This window comes from Nicotiana tabacum, chromosome 8 (genome assembly GCF_000715075.1).
Source record: "Nicotiana tabacum cultivar K326 chromosome 8, ASM71507v2, whole genome shotgun sequence".
In the NCBI taxonomy this organism is placed as follows: domain Eukaryota; kingdom Viridiplantae; phylum Streptophyta; class Magnoliopsida; order Solanales; family Solanaceae; genus Nicotiana; species Nicotiana tabacum.
This window is the reverse complement of record NC_134087.1, coordinates 26,327,248-26,348,959: the sequence shown is the minus strand read 5'-3', so window position 1 is coordinate 26,348,959 and position 21,712 is coordinate 26,327,248. Positions and strand designations below refer to the sequence as shown.

The following is a 21,712-nucleotide window of genomic DNA, read 5'->3' as shown; positions in this document are numbered from 1 at the left end:
AGCATATATTGCAATTAAGTTAAACGTACAGAGAAGTGATGCATAGACTGCATCCTACTAGAACACACACTATTAGATAATACACAACTGCTAGATAATATATCATTACACAAACCCCTAGTATTACTATTATCATCTACAACTAACTTGCATCATTTGGCAGAAGCGTTAGTCTTTGTTGGAGCAATGTTGGGATTAGACAAAACATGTTCTGGCGCCGTAGTTGTTAGTAACATTATATACTTGTCTTTTTCAAAAACTTGTCTTACAAAACCTGGGATTGTATCAAAAATACACCGAACATAGTTATTTCCAAAGGTGCTTGCTTCCTTAGCTAGTAGATCTGCCAACCTATTTTGTTCTCTGTACGCATGTTGCACTACTGGTTTATCTAACTTGTCCAGGAGGTACCGGCAGTCAATTAATATATTATCAAACAACATATTATTAGATTGAATCATTCTAACAATCTCTTTCGCATCCACTTCCACCTCCAGTGGGTTCAAATTATGTTCATGCGCAAGTGTAAGACCAAGTAGCAGCGCATGTAATTCCGCTGACATGGCTGTATTTTTTGGGATTGAAGCAGCAAATCCCAGCACCCATTCTGCTTTTGAATTTCTAATAAGTCCACCGATACCCGCATTCGTATCCGAGCAAGACCTATCTGTATTAAGTTTATAAAACTTATCTTTTGGAGGAATCCACTTAAGATTAGGCTGTCGTGTTCTAAGACATTTATGACCTTTAGCTGTTAAATAAGTGAACTCAACAGCCTGCTGAGTTGTATGGCCAATGGAAGTCTCTCAGTACTATGATTGTAAATGTTTTTATTACGTGCTAACCATATGTTCCATAGGCTTAGTGGTACAAATGAGCACAAAGTAATGTGATAAGGAAACTTAATGCCCTGACAATTAATTAGTTCATGCAACCAGTTATTTGGATGTGTGGTATTAATAATTCGATCAATATACTGGCTGATGCCCATTTCTTGCCAGTATGCTCTAGCACTGTTGCAGTCCAGAAACAAACGTTTTACTGTTTCATTTTCTTGATGACAATGTTGGCAAGTCGCATCTTGAATTAGATTAATATTTTTAAGGTAATCTTTAGTAGGGAGTCCTTTATGATATAGAAGCCAAATAAAGCCTTTGATTTTGGGTTGTATAGGGAGTTTCCATATCCAAGAGTATTTTATACCTTTATTGTATCTGTACTCTTCATAAAATTGTTTTAAGTTTTTTGCTTAGCTTTCATGACAAATTGAGTACTAATGTGTGTGTGCGCGCACATATATGTATGCCAAAAAATATATATATGTGTACATGTACGATATGATCATACTTATTTTGAACCCACTGAATCTAAATTCAGAGTTCAGTCTCTAAAATAGAACTAAAATAAACTCTTATATGAGAGAATTGTGGGCTCATTGTTAAATGAAAATGAATTTTTTAGTGAGAAAATGACTTCAAATTCACATTTTGTGCATACTTAAAAAAGGAACTGACAGAATACGTAGTACTGGAGAACGAATGTGCTAGTATTTCTCAAGTTCTTTTAAAGTCATATTCAATACGGTTTTGGGGTTCTGATAGCAACCAGTCATCATTTCAACACCCTTAGCGTGTACATTATTGGTTTAGGTACATTAAATAAGTCCCCCAAAAATAAAAATAGAAATAAAAAATAAAAAAGTATTGAGCTCAATTCTAAAGAATAATGTAGACGGGTCCTTACCATCATATTCATTGTGAACGCACTAACTTTATATTATTTGACTCCGAGTATATGGAGCCAAAACTTTGAGATCTTTCACCAAGGCAGATCTAGAATTTCTAAAACATGATTTTATCACTAAGAAAAGGAAAAAAAAAAGTACTAAGTGAAAATTGATCCATATTCCTTTGGATAAACTTAACCTTAAACCAAGTGTCCAATTCAATTTTTTTGAAACATAAGTGCCAGTAGATAATATTAGATCAATTTTAGAAAATATGTACATAAAATACTTATTTTGATGATGAGAACATGAATTAACGGGCACCTTTATTTAGGGCTAAATCCGCCCTTATTCTTTCATAATATCTCACTCATTATTATTATTGCTATTCCTTTACATTCGATTCTGAAATAGAGAGATAATCATTGCTTTCTTTGTGATGATGATTAGATTTTTATTAGAGTTTGACACAGCTCTAATCATAGTAAAAAGGTATCAACTCTCTGTTGTCTAGCACATGGACAGACTCATGCTTTTAATAAATTTTTTACTGTTAAATCTTCTCTGTAAAGCACATTAGGCCTCATTTGTTTTTATTAAGATTAAGACGTCTGAATCTGAATACGCATCTGAATATCAAGATATATATTAAGATTAAGATATTTGAATTTGAATATATAAAGATGTGTATTAAGATTTGAATAGAAATAATTAAGACTTTTTGATTTTTAATATCTGAATGTATAAAATTTATCTTTATTTGAAAATTAATAAACATAAAATTCAAATTACTGACTAATCCAATATTTTATCAATAAAATATATAGTTTTTTAAAATATGATAGTTGGTGGTGGTGATAGCTAGCGGGTGAATGCCGACTAGAGGCGGTGGTTTGTGGTAGTTTTGGTTGATGATGGTTGTTCGTGCTAGTAACTAGTAGTGATTGATAGTGATGGCAATTATGATCGATGATGGTGGTGGTGGGTGGTGATAGTTAATAATGACGGGTGGTGGTGGTAGTTATGACTGAGGAAGGTGGTGAGCGGGTGATGGTAGGTTATAATGATGGACAATCCCGGCTGTGGTTGTTGATGGTGATGGAGTGGTTTGTTGTGGTAGTTGAGGTGGATGAGTGTTGATTATGGGTGAGAATGTTATATGGTGGTCGGAGTGGTGGGGATAGTGGGTGGTGATGGTCGATAATGCTGACGGCTATGATCGAGGATTATGGTGTCATGCTGGTGGTGGAGATGGTGGTGGTGGTGGTGGTTGAGTAGGGTGGTGGGGGTGGTTGAGTAGGGTGGTGGTGGTAGTTGATAATGGTAGGCGGTGGCGACAGTTAATAATGAATATGTGATAGCATCTTAATGAAATTAAGTCTCTGTTATAGATCTTAATCATACAGACCTATTCAGACTCAAAAGTGATTGTGAAGTAAAAAAAATACTTAATAATTAAGATCTGGATAATTAAGATTCAGATTTTAAAAACAAATGCACTTAATGTCTGAGATCTGAATAATTAAGATTCAGACCTCCATTAAATGCAAACAAATGAGGTCTCGCCACATCTATAAAGAAACTAGGAAAAGTTAAAGTAATAAAACGTTTTATCAGTATAGTATTTCCATAATTAAGCTGTCTACTAAATTATTTTTGTGACAAAATATAGTATTACTAACAAACCAAATCAGAATAATATCTCGGTATAGTATTGGCATAAGTTGTCTTGAAACTAAATTTGGTCACAAAATATTGTTCTAAACTTCTAATAAATCTAAGGGTCAGAATAGTCGAAGTAAAACAGAACAATGTCAAATGGCTTCGCCCGGACTCGAACCGGAGACCTTCAGTGTGTTAGACTGACGTGATAACCAACTACACCACGAAACCAGGATGTTAGATCCTGGCACCCTATTTTATAAATCCGTAAACTAAAAAAAATTACGGTTGTGTTTTTTGAATTTATTTTATTAGTTTACCTTCAAGTGATATGTATTTTTATTTTAACTTGTAATTCTTTAGATTTATTGGTCTGATGAAATTATCGGGCGGGGGTAAATATTTTCCATCTCTATTCAGAGGCGGACCTAGGATTTAAAGGTGGCAGTGCACATGAACAAACTGCTCAACTAGTACCCCCATCGGACTTTAATCTTAAGGGTTCCAAATAAAATATATAACCATTTTCAACATATATACACTTATATATTCAGAATTTTTGCAAAGTAAACTGGGTGCGGTTTTCTCCAAGCATAGGTCTGCTGATATCAAATCATGTTATTTCGAGGTAAGATTCAGAGTTTGTTCTAGCTGAAGTTAGCTAGAGATGATCTTTGGGCTATGACGACATTTGTATAAAACCACATAGTATACATTTAGGATTGAAGTTTGTCTTTCTGAAAATTGAAATGAATATAACAGGATAAAAAGCTTCTCTGGAATGGTCCTTTGAAAATGTTTTTCATCCACAGACGAATAACGAGCTATGCTACAATATGTAAGAATGTCAATAACAGCAGAAACGTTGTTATCATTTATCAATAGAAGTTTCTCAGACTCAGTGGTCCATATATGATTGTTACCCTAACAGAAGTTCAAAGAAAAGTTCCTCACTTCAGCACTTAGAGCAAGAAGTTTCTACAACATTTTAGTACTTTAAATTAGTTAGAACAGCGTACGTATAATATAGTTCCAAGTCAGACATGAGTATACACATTCTATTCACATTTAATTCTGTTGGTTGATGAAGTTTTGTGGCGACATGTCAAGACACAGGCCTTCTGCTTTATACCGGATTCATTCGAATCCGGTACTTTTTATGCGTTCGGAGCATAAATTAATGTGTCAAATGCACTACAATTACAATAAATAGTAGGTCTGAACATATATATAATTTTAAAAATACAATAAGATTAATGCTAAAAATCTTAAAAATTGAATGTGCAAAGCTTATCAGCCTCTAATCTGCACTCGTTGTCATATAAGAAAAGCAGGTTTGCAATGTTAGGACGCAATATGCATGACTAAGAAGAATGAAGAAGAAAGTATTGAGGATAAAATGAAATTGGGTCATAAAGTTGAATTGCTGATATAGTCAACTCTTAAACTTCAAATCTTGAATTCGCCATATTGCGAATTCATGTTCTCATCTATTAGGTTTCCTTTTTTTTGTTCCTAAGTCCTAATAAACATTCAACTATGAAGAATTTGGGGGCAAGTGCACAAGTAGTCATTTCTCAGGGATGCTATTTAGAGATTAACTATTACTTATTTTGCCTTGAAATTTTAAACTAAAAATCTTAACTTCGAGACAATTTAAGACATTTTTTGTCCCCGACAATTTGAATTGAAAAATTAAAATAGGCTCGAACCCGAGACCTTTTGTTAAGGGAAGAGCAGCCACATCCATTGCACCACATCCGTTGATGATTAGAATTTTATACTATCAATGTATTTTAAGTTGTAAAATTTGCCTACTTATTTTCAAAGTTACCAATCCCGTTTTTTAGGGACAATACATGGTAAAAGTTGAACTCTTCAAATAGGAGCCCGGAACCAAAATGTGGTTGATTTGGACTCAAAGAATCAAAATCTTAATGACCGCTTGTCCGTTAAGGTATAGCGCGGTTATTCACCGCGCATTATTTGAACTTAAATGGGCGGGAAGGTATAGCGTCTTTATTTACCGCGCTATAGTATAGTGCAGTAAATAAGGCGCTATACCTACATAAATAAACAGGCCATTTTCCTTCCCCACCAAATCAGAACCCTACCCCCACCCATTTTTAACCCCCCCCCCCAATTAAAAAATGAGAAACAGCGGTCCCCTCCACCATTTTTAACCAAAAAAAGCCCGAGTGGAGCCCACCGGTCCCACAAAAAGTATAAATTCTCGGTCCTACATCATATCTAAGGCGTTATCTCGTAGTGGGTTGTTTGTTTCGGCTCCAAATCACCAAATCTTCAACTTTCCAAAAACTTTAAATCGAGGTATTCCGACTTATTTTTTGTTAAAACTCATGTATAAAAATGTCACGACCTAAACCAATGAGCCGCGACGGGTGCCTGAGTACTACCTGTCAACCACCCCTAAGCATGCGTCTAAGATATGAATCTAAATAACATCTGCTGAATTACGAAAATAACATATATGAAGGAAACCTGCCAACAAGGCATATCTACGTATACATGCAAGATACAGTGGGCGAGCCGGCAAGGCTGCTACAGACAACTATACATCCAAAACTGAAAGCCGACAAGGCCACATACAACCCAACTAGACATACTATCTACAGACATCTAATAGAAACATAACTGTACAAACGTATCGTACCAAAATCAAAAACAGCTCCGGATCAAGTGGAACACGCCAACTCTCGCTAATCAGGGATCCTAAAAAGGGGGACCGTTAGTTTGCCTACCTGCACCTGCGGGCATGAAATGCAGGCCCCGTAAAATAGGGCGTCAGTACGAAAAATATACTGAGTATGTAAGGCATGAAAATTAGTACGTAAAAGACATAGATGAAACATGGAATAAGGAAACACATCTTTAAATCTGAATAACTTTGTAAATTCTAAAACGTTTATAATGTCATGCACGTGTGTATAAATGTCGTGCCATACATAGGTATGGGTGTACATAATATCATCAAGCCGCTGAGGGCATCCCATCATATCGTCTCGGCCACTGTGGGCAATATTATCAACATATACCACCTGATCAGGTGGTGGTGCATATATAGCACCGTAACCTTTTCCCATATCCCATATACATATATATACATATATACGCGTATATAACACCATCTGGTCATGGATCAATGCACATGTATAAATGAATGAAATGTATGAAAAATACGTAATAATCTCAATATTCCTTCCGGATAAACTTTTCCAACTGCGTATTATTCTGAGACCCATGAATAGAAGATAATAATAATTCTCATGGGGAATAAAGAATATAGACACCCCTATTATTTTTATGAATAGAGTAATTTATAGACTGAATTAGTGTGGCTCAGGCCCAATTCTTATTTATATGTTGTATAACAGATTAGGCCCAATTAGTTAGTTAGTCAAATTTTATTTTCTTATTGGGTCATGTATATATAGAAGGGGAACCCGGTTTGTAATAGATAGATTTGATATTTTTCATTTGTTTGTTCAGTCAATAAGAAAGGTTCTCGAATCTTCTCTCCATTTTCTCTCTAACTTCAGCTTCTTCTTCACCATCGAATCTGAGAGGATAATGAACATTAACATGGTATCAGAGCATAGATCTGTGTTCGTCTAGTGTCATGCTTCCGACCGATTCTACCCTCGCCGATTTTCGTTGAGTTTTTCGAAGTATAACAGTGTTCGTCGATTATGCGATATTTTTCGGTTAATTCTTTGGTATTCGATGGGTTTTCTTCACGAGATGGCATTTTTTGGTGTTGAATCTGAAGATTTGGTCGACATTCTTCAAGTTTTGACCGCTTGTTCGAGCTAGGGATTTGAGCTAGGGTTTTCTCCCTCGATTTTCCTTATTTCTGAAGGTCGTTCTCTTTCCGGTTGCGAAAGAGGCTGGTATATCTACTCTATTCTCTTCTATTCCGGTGATATAGTTGTTGGTGTTCTTACTATTTTAGCCGTTTTCTCTCTTTTTGTTGCCAATATGACAAATGGTAACTCTGATCCCACTCAAACCATTGCATCTCCTTCTGGTTTGCGCACTGTGTTTCATGAAGACGATTATACTCACCCTTGTCACCCCTTATATGTTCACCCTTCTGATGTGCTCGGAACTTCTCTCCACTCCTTTTGATGGTACATGTTATGGTAGCTGGAGATGCACTATGTTAATTGCCTTGTCTATTAGAAATAAAACTGATTTTATAACTGGTGCTACTGGGAGACCTCCTGATGGGTCACCCTTAGCTAGACAATGGCAAAGGTGCAATGATCTCGCAATATCCTAGCTGGTAAACTCGTTGTCTAAAGACATTGCTAGGAGTGTAGAATATTCTAAATTTGCTAAAGATATATGGAATGAACTAGAAGAAAGATATAGTAAAGCTGATGGGGCCAGGGTCTTTGAATTAAAGAAGGAACTGGCCCATATCTCTCAAGGATCTCTTGATATGGCCTCCTACATCAATAAGATAAAACAGTTGTGGGATGAAATTGCCTCCATCTCAGCTGGTAGGGCAAGAGTTTGTACTTGTGGGGCCAAATCAGCTGAGGATGAGGAACAAAGAGCTTTTCAATTCCTCATGAGTCTAAATGAAACTTATGTTCAAACCAGGAGTAACATCTTAATGATGAAGCCTCTTCCTTCTGTTGGGACAGTATACAGTATTCTTTTGTCTGATGAAAAGCAGAGGCAGGTATTTACTGGGACTCAGTTTCCCTCTAACTCTGCTTCTTTCACTGCTGGTGTGCTGAATCCTACACCAAATCACAATGTTGGTATGTCAAAGCCTAATTTCCCCTCCAAGGTTTCCCTTGAGTCTACTAGGCCTTCTGCGGTGTGCAAATATTGCAAAAAAACCCAGTCACAGCATTGACAGGTGCTATAAATTGCATGGATTTCCACCCAATTTCAGACCTACAAAGAATTTGGGGCCCAAAAGATCAGTTGCTCATGTTGAGCTTGACTTTAACACTATGTCTGGTATTCCTACTATGGAGTATGGTGCTGATATGTCTCAGTCTCAGAGTCAGTCTTCCTCTGCAGTACTTGGCCTTACCAAGGACCAATATTCCCAACTGATGATGTTACTTCAGCAGCAGGCCCAAATCACTGCTTCCCCTCCTGATTCCAACCTCATAGGGTCTGCCAACTTTGCTGGTATGTTGCCCACCCAAAAGGGAGTGTCTTATGGAGCTTGTATGATGAGTAGAGTAGATGGAATAATTTGGATAATAGATTCAGGAGCATCTGATCATATGACCTCCAATAAAAATTTGCTTTTCAATATACAAACCTTACCTGTTCCTTACCTAGTTTCTCTTCCCAATGGCTATAAAGTCAAAGTTACTAACATTGGCTCTGTAGTCTTATTCCCTGATCTTACTCTTCACAATGTTCTTTATATTCCTAGTTTTTAATATAATCTCATTAGTGTTCATAAGCTGTTATGGTATGATGTTGATATTGTACAGTTTACCAAGGCTGCTTGCACTGTACATGGCCCTTCACTGAAGAAGTCAGTGGTGCTTGGTAGGCTGGACAATGGGCTTTACAAACTCTTTCAACAAGCCATTTCTGTTGGGCAACAGTGTTCTACTTCACTTTCTCCTTCTCTTAATACTTTTAGTTCTGTTTCTTGTTCTTCTTCTGCAACTAGTGATACATCCTTTGTAACTACCATTGATGTACCTAATAAAGTCAATAATGCTGATGTTGTTTGGCACTATAGACTTGGACATGTTTCTTTCTCTAAGATGAAGCATATGAATAATATTGGCTGTATTTTTTCTTCTAAACAGTCTTTTACTTGTCCTATATGTCCTTTAGCAAGACAAACAAGATTATCTTTCCATGATAGTTCTATACAAACTACCAAACCATTTCAATAGATTCACATAGATACTTGGGGTCCATATTCTACATCTACTTATACTGATTCTAGGTATTTTCTAACCATTGTTGATGACAATACTAAAGTTACTTGGACACATTTCATGGGTGCCGAGAGCAATGCTTTTGACCTTCTCAAAGTTTTTATTGCAATGGTTGAAACTCAGTTTAAATCTGTAGTCTAAACAATTAGAAGTGATAATGCCCTTGAATTAGGTTCTAGTATTGCAGGTTCTGCGTATTTCTCCAGTAAGGGAATTATTCACCAAACTTCCTGTCCACACACTCCACAATAAAATGGAGTGGTGGAGAGAAAGCATAGACATTTACTTAAGACAGCTAGAGCCCTTCTCTTTCAATCTCATCTTCCTATTCATTTTTAGGGAGATTGTATTCTTACTGCCACATACTTAGTTAATAGGTTGCCTTCTACTTTACTCCTTGGGAAAACACCTTATGAAATGTTGTTTGGGTCTGTACCTGCATATTCTCATCTCATAGCTTTTGGATGCTCTGTTACTCTACTGATACTAAACCCCACGAAAATAAGTTTCGTCCTAGATCCATTCCATGTGTTTTTATAGGATATCTCTTTGCCAAGAAAGGATACAAATTATATAATCTCTCTACTAAAACAGTCTTCATCTCAAGGGATGTTGTTTTCAAGGAACACATTTTTCCTTTCCTTGGCTCATCTGTTGGTTTACCTGATCTTCATTCTCATTTATCTCCAGACACTTTTGATTCTTTTACTATCTCTTCTCCATCTTCTTCCAATTCTTGCCCTCCTTCTCCTGATTCTTCCTCCCATGTTCTTTCTCCTCCTTCTTATTCTGATTCCCCTCCATATTCCTCCAATTCTCCCATTTCTCCCTCTCCTACTTATGATCTTCATTTGAGAAGATCTTCCATACCTCATAACCCTCCTACTTACCTTAAAGACTTTGTTTGCCATTCCTCTTCTCTCATTCTTCCACCCAGTCATGATGCTCCTTCTATTACTCAACTTCATATTCCTGAACCTCACTTCTATTCCCAGGCTGCAACTGTCCTTGAGTGGCAGGATGCTATGAGGAAGGAATTTGAGGCTTTGGAAGCTAACAAAACTTAGGAAATTGTTCAGCTGCCCCATGACAAAAAGCCTATTGGCTGCAAATGGGTTTATAAGGTAAAGTATAAAGCTGATGGGAATATAGAGAGGTATAAGGCTAGATTAGTTGTCAGGGATGATACTCAGGTAGAGGGTGTTGATTTCCATAAAACATTCTCTCATGTTGTCAAAATGTCTACAGTCAAAACCCTTATTGTTGTGGATGTCAAACAAGGTTGGCCTATGTTTCAACTTGATGTCAACAATGCATTTTTGCATGGTGATCTTGATGAGGAAGTTTTTATGAAACTCCCTCCTTCTGTTGGGACTTCTTCTTCTTCTGTTCCTTTAGTTTGCAGGCTTAGAAAATCTCTATATGGGCTTAGACAGGCTTCCAAGCAGTGGTATGCCAAGCTATCTCAAGCCTTGCATTCTAGGGGATATACACATTCTCTCAATGATTACTCTTTATTCACTAGGGGTTCTGGGAAGTCTATGGTCATTTTGATTGTCTATGTGGATGATATTATATTAACTGGAACTGATGAGTTTGAAATTGCTTCTCTCAAGGAGTTCTTGAATCTTCAGTTTAAAATCAAAGACCTTGGCTCTCTTAATTACTTTCTTGGGATTGAAGTACTTCACACACCTTCTGGGGTACTTTTGCATCAGAAAAAATTTATCCATGATCTTTTAGCTAATTTTAACTCCTCTGATTGCTCTCCTGTCACTTGTCACCCTGAGTTAAATGTGAAGTTAAAGGCTAGAGAGGGGGATCCTCTCCCCAATCCTGAGACTTATAGAAGCTTCATTGGTAAGCTCAATTTTCTCACTCACACCAGACCTGACTTAAGTTTTGCTGTGCAACATCTCAGTCAGTTCATACAGCAGCCCTGCTTTCCTCACATGAAGGTAGCCTTGCACCTATTGAGGTATCTGAAAGGGACTTCTGATTTTGGGCTATTCTTCTCCAATTCTCCTGATCTTTCTTTGCAAGCTTATTGTGCTAGTGATTGGGGATCTTGCCTTGATAGCAGAAGATCTATTTCTGGCTTTTATATTTTTCTTGGTGGTAGTCTCATTGGATGGAAATCTAAGAAACAAGTAGTGGTCTCACTTTCTTCAGTTGAGGCTGAGTATCGATCTATGAGCAAAGTCATGGCTGGTATTACTTGGGTTTGTAGGCTTTTATCTAATTTTTGGGTGTCTTCTGCTTCTCCTGTTCCTCTATATTGTGACAGCATATCTGCCATTCATATTGCTCGTAATCCTATTTTTCATGAGCGGACCAAATACATTGAGTTGGATTGCCACTTTGTTCGTTCCAAGCTCACTGAAGGTCTCATTAGTTTGTCTCACACTTCCAGTACTTCTCAGCTCGCAGATGTCTTCACCAAACCTTTGTGTGGGCCTTCTCATCATCTACACATTCGCAAGTTGGGAGTTCTCTCACCCTCCAACTTGAGGGGGGCTGTTGAGATAGGCTGAATTAGTGTGGCCCAGGCCCAATTCTTATTTATATGTTGTATAACAGATTAGGCCCAATTAGTTAGTCAAATTTTATTTTCTTATTGGGTCATGTATAAATAGATGGGGAACCCGGTTTGTAGTAGATAGATTTGATATTTTTCATTTGTCTGTTCAATCAATAAGAAAGGTTCTCGAATCTTCTCTCCATTTTCTCTCTAACCTCAGCTTCTTCTTCATCATCGAATCTGAAAGGAAAATAAACATTAACATACTGTGTGTTTGCTCATTTCTTCAGTATAATTTGGACCATGCCAAAAGAAAAAAGGGGGGGCCTTAACATACCTATTCCTTGAATTATTAAACGAAATGAAGTTTCTTCTTCTGCGAAATATGAATGAAATACTGCTTCTGATCTATGAAGCTTTCTTTTTAAATTTAATCTTGCTTCTGCTTCAATTGTTTTGAATAGCAATGTCCTATGTACAAGACTTGGACGTACTACTATTTTCTTATCCAAAATGAACCAAACACTTTAATGTTAAGCAAGCCTTTTAAAAATGACTCATTCTTATGAGTCATTTAAATGATTTACACGTTACTTTATCATACTAAGCATGTATGACTATGAGTCATATGCTTAAATGGTGGTCTACTGTCATATTTCTTTTGGGTATAATTAATTAAGTTTTGTCCGCTTATTAGTTAACTGGGTAATGTTCTATTACCCGGTAATTAATCAATTACCCGCATAATTTAAAAATTAACATAAATTACTTAAAATTTTATTTATTTTTAAAATACTTTATATATTATACTACCGTGGTCATATGGTACCTTGCATGATACTAGTTCATAATTATCGGGTATTATCGCTCGACCCGTATTTTATTCCAAATTGACCACTTTCAACGAAATTTATTTTCTTTAATCCGTGTACCCCATTATCCTTCATAACACTTATTTATCGCTTGTTATAAATGGCGTAAGTACGTTAATGTCAAGATGATCTCATCCCAGATTCTACGTCGGTTAACTAAAAACGAAATTTTAACATACGTAAACGCGAGATGTAACATCAAAATGCCTTTTAGTTGTTTTTACTGTGTTCTATGTTATTTCGTGATTGTTTTGTGATTTAATTAATTTGTTATTTTTTATCTGGATTATATTATTAGTGTGATAAAAAAAATTAATAAAATAGAGAAATTATTATTAGTTGTTAAAAAAAGTTAATTAGTTAATTTTTACTTTGGTATATATGGTTTTTCGTGGTTGTTTTGTAATTAAATTAATTTGTTATTTTTATCCGATTTAGATTAGTTATTTGCTAAAAGATTAGTAAAATAAATAAATTATTATTTTAAAAATAATTAATCTTATTTAGATGTTATTGTTGTACATATATGAATATGTGACTTTAGTTCCCTATAGTGGTATCTTGTGCCCGTAATTTTAATGTAATGCTCGTATTTGTAATGTGGTGCCCTTTTAGCATAGTAAAATGTAGTGCTTTTTAGCGTAGTATCTTTGTAACTATTGAAATTAATCATTTAATTATCTATTAAATCCAAAAATATCTGAAAAAAGTTGATAGTTCAAACACAAACTCTCTCGAATTCTAGTCAACAAACGTAAGAAAATAACATTAGAAAACAACAATATTTGTCAAACTAAGTACTGTTACATGAATATTTAATAATTAAATCTTGTATAGTTATGAAAATTAATTATTTAATTTTATTATATTAAAAAATAGGTGAGTAAAAAATGAACATATAAAATAATAAAGTAACATATAAAATAATAAACTAACATATAAAAAAATAAAAAAATATATAAAATAATAAGCTAACATATAAAATAATAAACAAATATATTAAATAATAAACAAACATATAAAATAGTAAACTAATATATAAAATATTAAACTAACATATAAAATAATAAAGTAACATATAAAATATTAAAAATGGGAGGGGAAATTATTGGCCCAAGTGTTGATAAAATATTAAATATCAACCTAATTTACAATATAGTAAAAATATCGAATAAATTTTAATATTAAAGATTTTGCAATATATTTAAAGACGTTAAACAATGAAAAAGAAAAATACTTTAATTAGTATTGTTCAATTTACAGTAGTCGTCATGGAGGTTCCACCTGTGCATCCCAGACCTACATTGCTAGAGTTACTGTTGCTACAGGTCGAGCATAGGCCTTCGTACATATGGGAGGGGCAGTTATTGGCCCAGACGTTCTGCGCTAGACGGTAGACGATATGTGGGAATTTCTCAAGGCCCACCATCTCCATCACCATATATTTAGACCCCTTCAGGATACGTATTTCTATAGGATCATAGAGATCGGCCGGTTGCAGTTGGACTGGTCATTGATCACGGCTTTATAAGAGTGGTGGCGACCGGAGACGCACACTTTTCATTTACCCGTTGGCGATGCTACTATCATGCTTCAGGATGTGGAAGTTCTGTATGGGCTGCCGGTTGATGGACATCATGTAGCTTACCCACATGCTCTTAGAGATTATACCAGATTGCAGTACCTATAAATGTTGCAACGGCTCACTGGTTTCCAGCTAGCGGGAGTGGCTGCATTGGTTGGGGTTAGTCGTCTGCGGTTGATGCCCGTCCGACCGCATCTGGAGGCAATGGATGCGGACATTATGGATGATACACCGGATCTTCATATTAACAGTACACGAGATTGTTGATGTTGCTTATGTTTGGAGGGGAATTGTTCCCGGACACTTCAGGAAACCTAGTCATCTTGAACGACTAGATGATTACCTGGTTACAATTGGGTACAACTATTCTTGGTTACTTGTATAGGCAGATGTGCCGGGCGAGCATCGGCACCAAGCGAAACATTGCCGGATTTTTGCCGCTGCTGCAGCTGAAAACATAGTCAACTATTTTCATGATTATAACATACATAGTAAAAACATACCTTAAATTTTACGTCCACAGTATATTAGGTTTGGGTTTGGGAGCGGTTCCTGCAGTTCTAGCCACATCTACCACCCACCGCTCAGGATACACCACCTCCATCGTTTCTACCTTTAGCTAGAAGGTGGGTTGATAGGCGAGGTTATGGACATGAGGTCGAGGCTCGACATAATCTCCCCTATTACAGGGATTTGTTGAATTTGCTTGAGGGCGTGCAGGTACATGTATACTTAAATTAACTTGGTCTGGCTTCATATGTGTTACGTATACTTACGATTCCTGTTTTTACTTAATAGTTCATATGGAGGCCTTACAGCGGCGAGCTAATAGCTGGTTTGCCTGATTATTGCTCGACCGACCAACTTATGTGGAGCTCTTCCTTCCCATTGATGTGTCTCGATATTGTCGAGCATCATGCCACCGAGTGACGCCTTTACCAGTTTGGTCGACCGCGGCTTATACCTACTCCACCCACTTGGCTTAGGACACATCACCAGCAGGATGATCATTCCAGAGTTGACCAGACATATGTGGCCTGGCCAGAGGGGCAGATTCAGATTTGGGACCGTCGGCCTGACCTGATTCCTCCACCCCCTCCACCTGATCGTACGGACGGTGAGCATGAGTATATGGGCTGGTATCGCAGCGTTACCCGACTTTTTGTCAAGAATCCCATTCATCGCACTGGTGGCCGGTACATTCCATACGTTGGGAGGCATGAGGCACTAGTATGTTATTTTTTATACTTACTTACAACGTTAACCTAGCGTTCCATAATTAATATTTTACATGTTGTGCAGGCTATTGGCCTACATCTATTTTACCAGTTGGGACTGCATATGCAACAACATACTGATGAGGGAGTGGCAACTTTGCACGAATATGGCTGGTAGGTTACAGATCTGGCTTCCCGGACATTGAGGCGAACCCGAGATGATGAGCACTTAGGGTACGAGGCTGATTATGTCCTGCTAGAGCAGTACCATCAAGGGCCAGCAGTGGAGCCTGAACGTGGTCGACATGGCATGCGTACCTAGAGAGGTAGGGGTGTCCCACGAGGTCGTGGGGGTCAGAGAGGATGTGGTCCCCAGCAAAGGGGCGTTTAGACACCTGTTGAGGATGTTGGAGTTGATCAGCGGGGTGACCACCCTGAGCCAGATGATGTTCCTGGTGATATGCCATCATTCAGTCTTCAACTGACGCCAGGGACTTTATATGTGACCCCGTCAGCTCCATTGTTGATCACAGGAACGACCATTATGCGATAGGAGTGGGATCAGCATTTTCCTGGTCCCTTAGAGCCATCGATGGTTGCAGATGATCGTCCGATACGAGATGTGCATAGTGGGCGCCGACTGAGTTATGGCTCATCATTGAGGGTTGCTGAGGATCTTTCACAAGATTTTGTAAGCTTGTATTACTATTATTTATATTATTTTTTATTTCATTAATTAGTCATAAATATCTAAAGCATTTTTTAAGGCATCATCCTCGCTCGTCACGGAGGCCACCTTGTGCAATAATGACATGCCTGAGACGGATGATTATATTCAGGAGCCCACCGAGACCATGTTAAGACAATCTAATTTTTTTTAGCTAACACGTACATTTGTAATATATATTTCATATACTAAAATATCTTATTATTCTGTAGGTTACTTCTGGACCGACGGACCTTTCTACCGAGCCTGCCAGCCTTATCGACGATCATGCTGCAATGCATCCTCCGATAATGAAGTGACGTAATGAGAATGATCATGATAGTGTAGCCGGGGGGATGGGATGCGCCTCAGGGCAGCCAATGCTTTAAAGCATACAGACTGTGGGACACATTGATATTTTTGATTATCTGTACATATGACATTCAGTATATAATAACAATATTATTTATGGTTTATATTATATGCGCATTTGTTTTTATTTCTCGGATTATTTATTAGTTTAATACTACAACACAAAAATAAACATAGCAACTTAACATAATTTAAATTCGGTACAACCAATGAAAATACATGACACGGAAAATATAAAGATAAAATACTACACTCAACACATCCATGTGTTTGTTTAGTTACTATCACCCATTATTCTCTGCTTCAACCACTTAAATTCTCTTCTAACCAATTTTTTTTTCTTCCATCTCTTTTAGTTGCTCCTTCACTACCGCAAGTTGTTGTTGTAGTTTAAAGATCTGGAGTTCGTATTCACCGGTCATATTCCAAATATAGTGCAAATAATATTTGTAGTATTTCTGGTTAGTGAGTTCATCATATCAATCTTCAAATGTACATTAATTTTCATCTTACCAATGGAGATTATAACACAACACTATTAATAAACATGTTATATAAAAAATATAACAAATATTTTTTACAAAACAATAACTTACAAGTTGTCTACATATCCAGCGTTTGCGCCCCACATTACCATTTGACCAATATGGCTTCAAAATCGCATGTCTGCCACAATAACAACTTGGTACGTCATTGCATCCAAACATTTTTTAATGCAAGACAGATGAAAAATTAATGGAAAGCTTTTCTACTTGTTTCGTTAAGCGCAAATAATAACTAATACGTGCTAGGTTTTTATAGGCAGATAATACACATAACTCATATTGGTGACGCGCTATGCTTTGCGTGATAATGTTTCTTTTGGGTCAAGACTGCTTTTCCAGAATGACAGTTTATTTTGCTCGACAAGACAATACACATAACGCATATTGGTGCTGTGATATGCTTTGCGTGATAATGATTCTTTAGGGTACAAGACAGCTTTTCCATAACGACAACTTTTTCAAGTCAACAAGACATTATACATAATGCATATTGGTAGCGCGCTATGATTATTTAGGGTATTGATTCTTTAGGGTACAAGACAGCTTTTCCAGAATGACAGCTTTTACAGAACGATATCTTTTTCAGGTCGACAAGACAATACACATAACGCATATTGGTAGCGCGCTATGATTCTTTAGGGTATAAGATACCTTCTTAAACTGAAACATGAGATATGTATTCAAAGACCATTTGAAGAAACATTACAACATTGATTTAAAAAATACCACTAACATTTAATAAGTGGTTCACGAAGAGGCAAAAGGGTGAAGGTTCTTCAACAGATCCCCATGGAACACGTCATAATATTATCGATGCCTACCTTAAAAAATATGCTAGGTTGCTATACTGATTTGGTAGATGACAAGTGGTATGGTGTTCTGCGTCCCTTGGAAAATAAGACTATCAATATAAACACTGATCTCAAAGTTGTCGCGCACTTTATTGAGGGCAAAACGCATTCTCAAATGCCTGAAGGTATGCGAATTTGGGGAGAAAAACTACAATGGGTTCTCCTTTACTCAAAACAATGTGATTATGAAGTATTATGTCGTTGGCATGGGCTTATTGTGCCACAAGCACTGTCTGCAACCTTCCAAACAAACACACATAAAGATGAATCAGAAGTGATTCGGCATTTGATAAAGGAGATTCTAGAGATGGAAAAGGCACTAGATGTTCATCATGCAATGGATGATCTTAACTTCCTGGGAGGAACGGAGGATCAGTATTGGGATTTATTAGAAAATAAAAAATTACATAGAGACGATGATTATCCTATTTTCCCAACAGTTGTCGAGTGGGAGGGACTACCTAAGTTTCTACCACAGACGTTGAACGTAGGAGTCCCATATTATTGTAGAAATCTAGCAAGTGGTCTTATTGATGATAGCGATGAAATACGAGAAATGTGTGTCAACTGGGGCCTAGATTATGATGCCCTCGGTCCTGAAGGGTATGTACACGATGTTGACGAAGAATATGAAGATGGTGACAATGAAATAGTGCTAGACAACGACGATAATGGTGAATGACAATTATTTTTTTTCTTGGGGTGTATGTTAAATTATTGTACTGAAGTATTAATGCTAAATATCAATAAGACTTAACACCAATGGAAACATAATTTTATTTCATACATTCTGCAAGATGAACATGTACACTTATTACGAGAAATTACTGAAATAAAATACTGCGTGTATCCTTGATAATTGGGCACATTGGATGAACTTCCACCGGGAGCTGAATTACCATCGCTACCCAAACAAGCTGAAGGATATTTACAAGGGTTGTATCCTATTTGCGAACATATGCCACATTTATGGGCATAAACGGTATCACCAGCATCCATTTGGTTCCGTATACACGTTCTTTTTGCATTTGTCGTTGATGCAAATACTCCTTGTTACACACTTTTTAAATGGTTCCGACGACCAATAATGCTCAGAACCCACTGGTTGTGTCCACTATAGGTATTTAAGTATGCAACAACACTATATTCTTTATCAACGTACCTCGTTGCCGCAAAACTTGTATGTTAAAACCATTTCATGGCATGTGAGCACCGCATGTGATAGATGGACCATATCCCACAAGAGCATAAACTTCTGGCTTCATTGACGGTGTGTGTATTATTCCCCCAATTTTGATGGATAGCGGTGCGAACTTCAAAAATATTTTCGCTCGTTGCAATACTGCAAAAATGAATGCCAATGGGCTCGCTTCCTATATTTCTTAAATCTTTTCATTGGTATTGGCATAAATTCAATACCCCTTTCCATCAATGAAGATGGACCTCTAGCCCTTTCAACAAACCTCTCCGCCATCTGCTTGAATGACATCCGCACCATGACAGTGACATGCAATCCACGTGCAAACTTCAATAACCCGTTGAAAGACCCTGACACATTTGTAGTTATAATTCCCATCTTCTACCACCATCCGCATGCAAAGTCCACTTGTCAAGCTTATGTAACGCCAACCAAGTACATGCTCCTTGGTTTTCCTACCTGATCAATTCCATTCGCCTCCTGAATTTACACTCTTGGTAATCTATTGCAGCCATCCACATTAAATCATGCAAATTCTTGTGGGGATATGCCCTCTAGAAATTGTCCTTCAGGTGCCTCACATAGTAACGGTAGTAGGCATACGATTCCTGCCATGCATGCAAATTATGTACAGAACTTAAAATACTGCCATACTGATAAGATATGAGACAAATACCTGAACGTTGTCTGACAACTTGCTCCTTCGGGTGGTTCGAAAATAGTGTCCACGTCTCTTGACTTTCATTGGCACAAATAACAAAAGCTAGGGGAAATATATTTCCATTAGCATCAACTGCAACGGCGATCAACTTAATAGCATACTTTTTATAGACATGAGCATCATCTATTGATATTACCGGCCGACAATGCACAAACCCATTAGTTGCTGGTTTAAATGCCCAAAACATATATTGGAATATGTATTCTAGTATTCCCAGACTCCACTCAAGCTTCCATTCAATAGCAGTCTGGGGTTAAAGTGTTGCAATATGGCCATGTACCTAGGTAGAGATGCAAAAGACTTATCACAGTTACCATAAATAATTTTAGACGCACGTTTGCGCCCGAGAAATGACTTTCTTTTGGTAATGGTATACCCATATTCCTGGTGGACAGATGTTATACACTCTTTGATCTTGTACCTTATGGACGCACAATATGTGGAATCAAGACAAGAGAAATCAAGCCAACATTCAAGGTAAAATGATTTCCACTGAATGTGTCTATTTCACAATTGTGGGTGCCAATATATTTACCCACAACCTACATATTTATTTTCAGCTTTCTCGCACGAAGCATCCAAGTACAACCGTAAACCATCTACGACAAATAACCTTGTATACATCCGGAGATGACTCATGAACTACGATCTCACTACACTCTTTTATGTTGTACATTCGCACCGTCATGCTTAGGAGCACTTTATTAGGAAAAAACATGCCTTTTGACAACACTGTTGCTTTAGATTCATCCCACATTGCTGTCCGAATTTTGTCAAGATACCTTGTAAGGGCATCCATATCCGGCATACTTGAAAAATGATCAAGGTAGGGACTCTCCCTTGAATGAAATGGCACGTGGGACTCATGTACTCTTGGTCTAACTGGAGGTAGAGCATGCTCCCTCGTCAAATCAGGTTTAGCATTCTCTTCCTCCTCATCATCACCCTCATTAAGCAAGGGTGTGTCATCTCCAAACTTATTAGTATTGGTGTCTTAATCATTATTCTCTTCCTGACTATACACATCTACTAGATCCCGATGAAATATGTCGTCTTCGGGCAATTGACTAAGCACAGGACCTTCAAGTTGCTCGTTTTCACTGCACAACCAATAAAACAATGAGTTACTCAAATTGATCCAAACTTTATATATAGCTTTATCACTTCACTTACAAATCATAATGTGTTGACATCGCATGATGGATATTATCCCGTTGATGATGACTCCTGGATGGACCACCATGATCCAACACACCAAAACTAGGCATATTCCAACTCGGCGTTGCTTCATAACTTGTAAAATCCATATCTGGACGATACCCCTTGTGGAATATATGAGTGTTAATACAAATTCAATACATAAAAATAAATATCGTAACACAAAGAAAAATTGAAGTTTACCGCTCGGCTTGTGGATTATGTAAACTAGAAGAGAAATTATTTCCTCGCTCCTCATTCGCCCGTGGAGATAAGTTTAGATCATGCCAAACTCTTTCATCCAGAACCTGTTCGGCTAAAACTGCTCCAAAATAACCACCCGATGATTGAGGGATACCCCTACTTTGCGGAACCTCATTATTGCGGACGTCTTCTGACTTGACGTACATTTCCAATATTTTTATCATAAAAAAATTCCATTATTCATCAGGAGTCCTCAAAAAATCTCTCAGAATTTTTTCGTCTTCAATGTTAAACTCAGCATAACAAGAAACCCCTTGCGGAGTGACAAAATACGGATATCTTTCGGTTACTTTAATATTCACCAAACGTTTGCTCACACTCATT

General features: G+C 37.2%; 1 non-coding gene across 1 annotated transcript; it reads right to left on the bottom strand.

Annotated features, from left to right (window-relative positions):
• Positions 1–3,545: 3,545 nt before the first annotated feature.
• TRNAV-AAC (transfer RNA valine (anticodon AAC)) lies at positions 3,546–3,619 on the bottom strand. The gene has a single exon. It is a non-coding gene; the product is annotated as a tRNA-Val (tRNA).
• Positions 3,620–21,712: the final 18,093 nt, after the last annotated feature.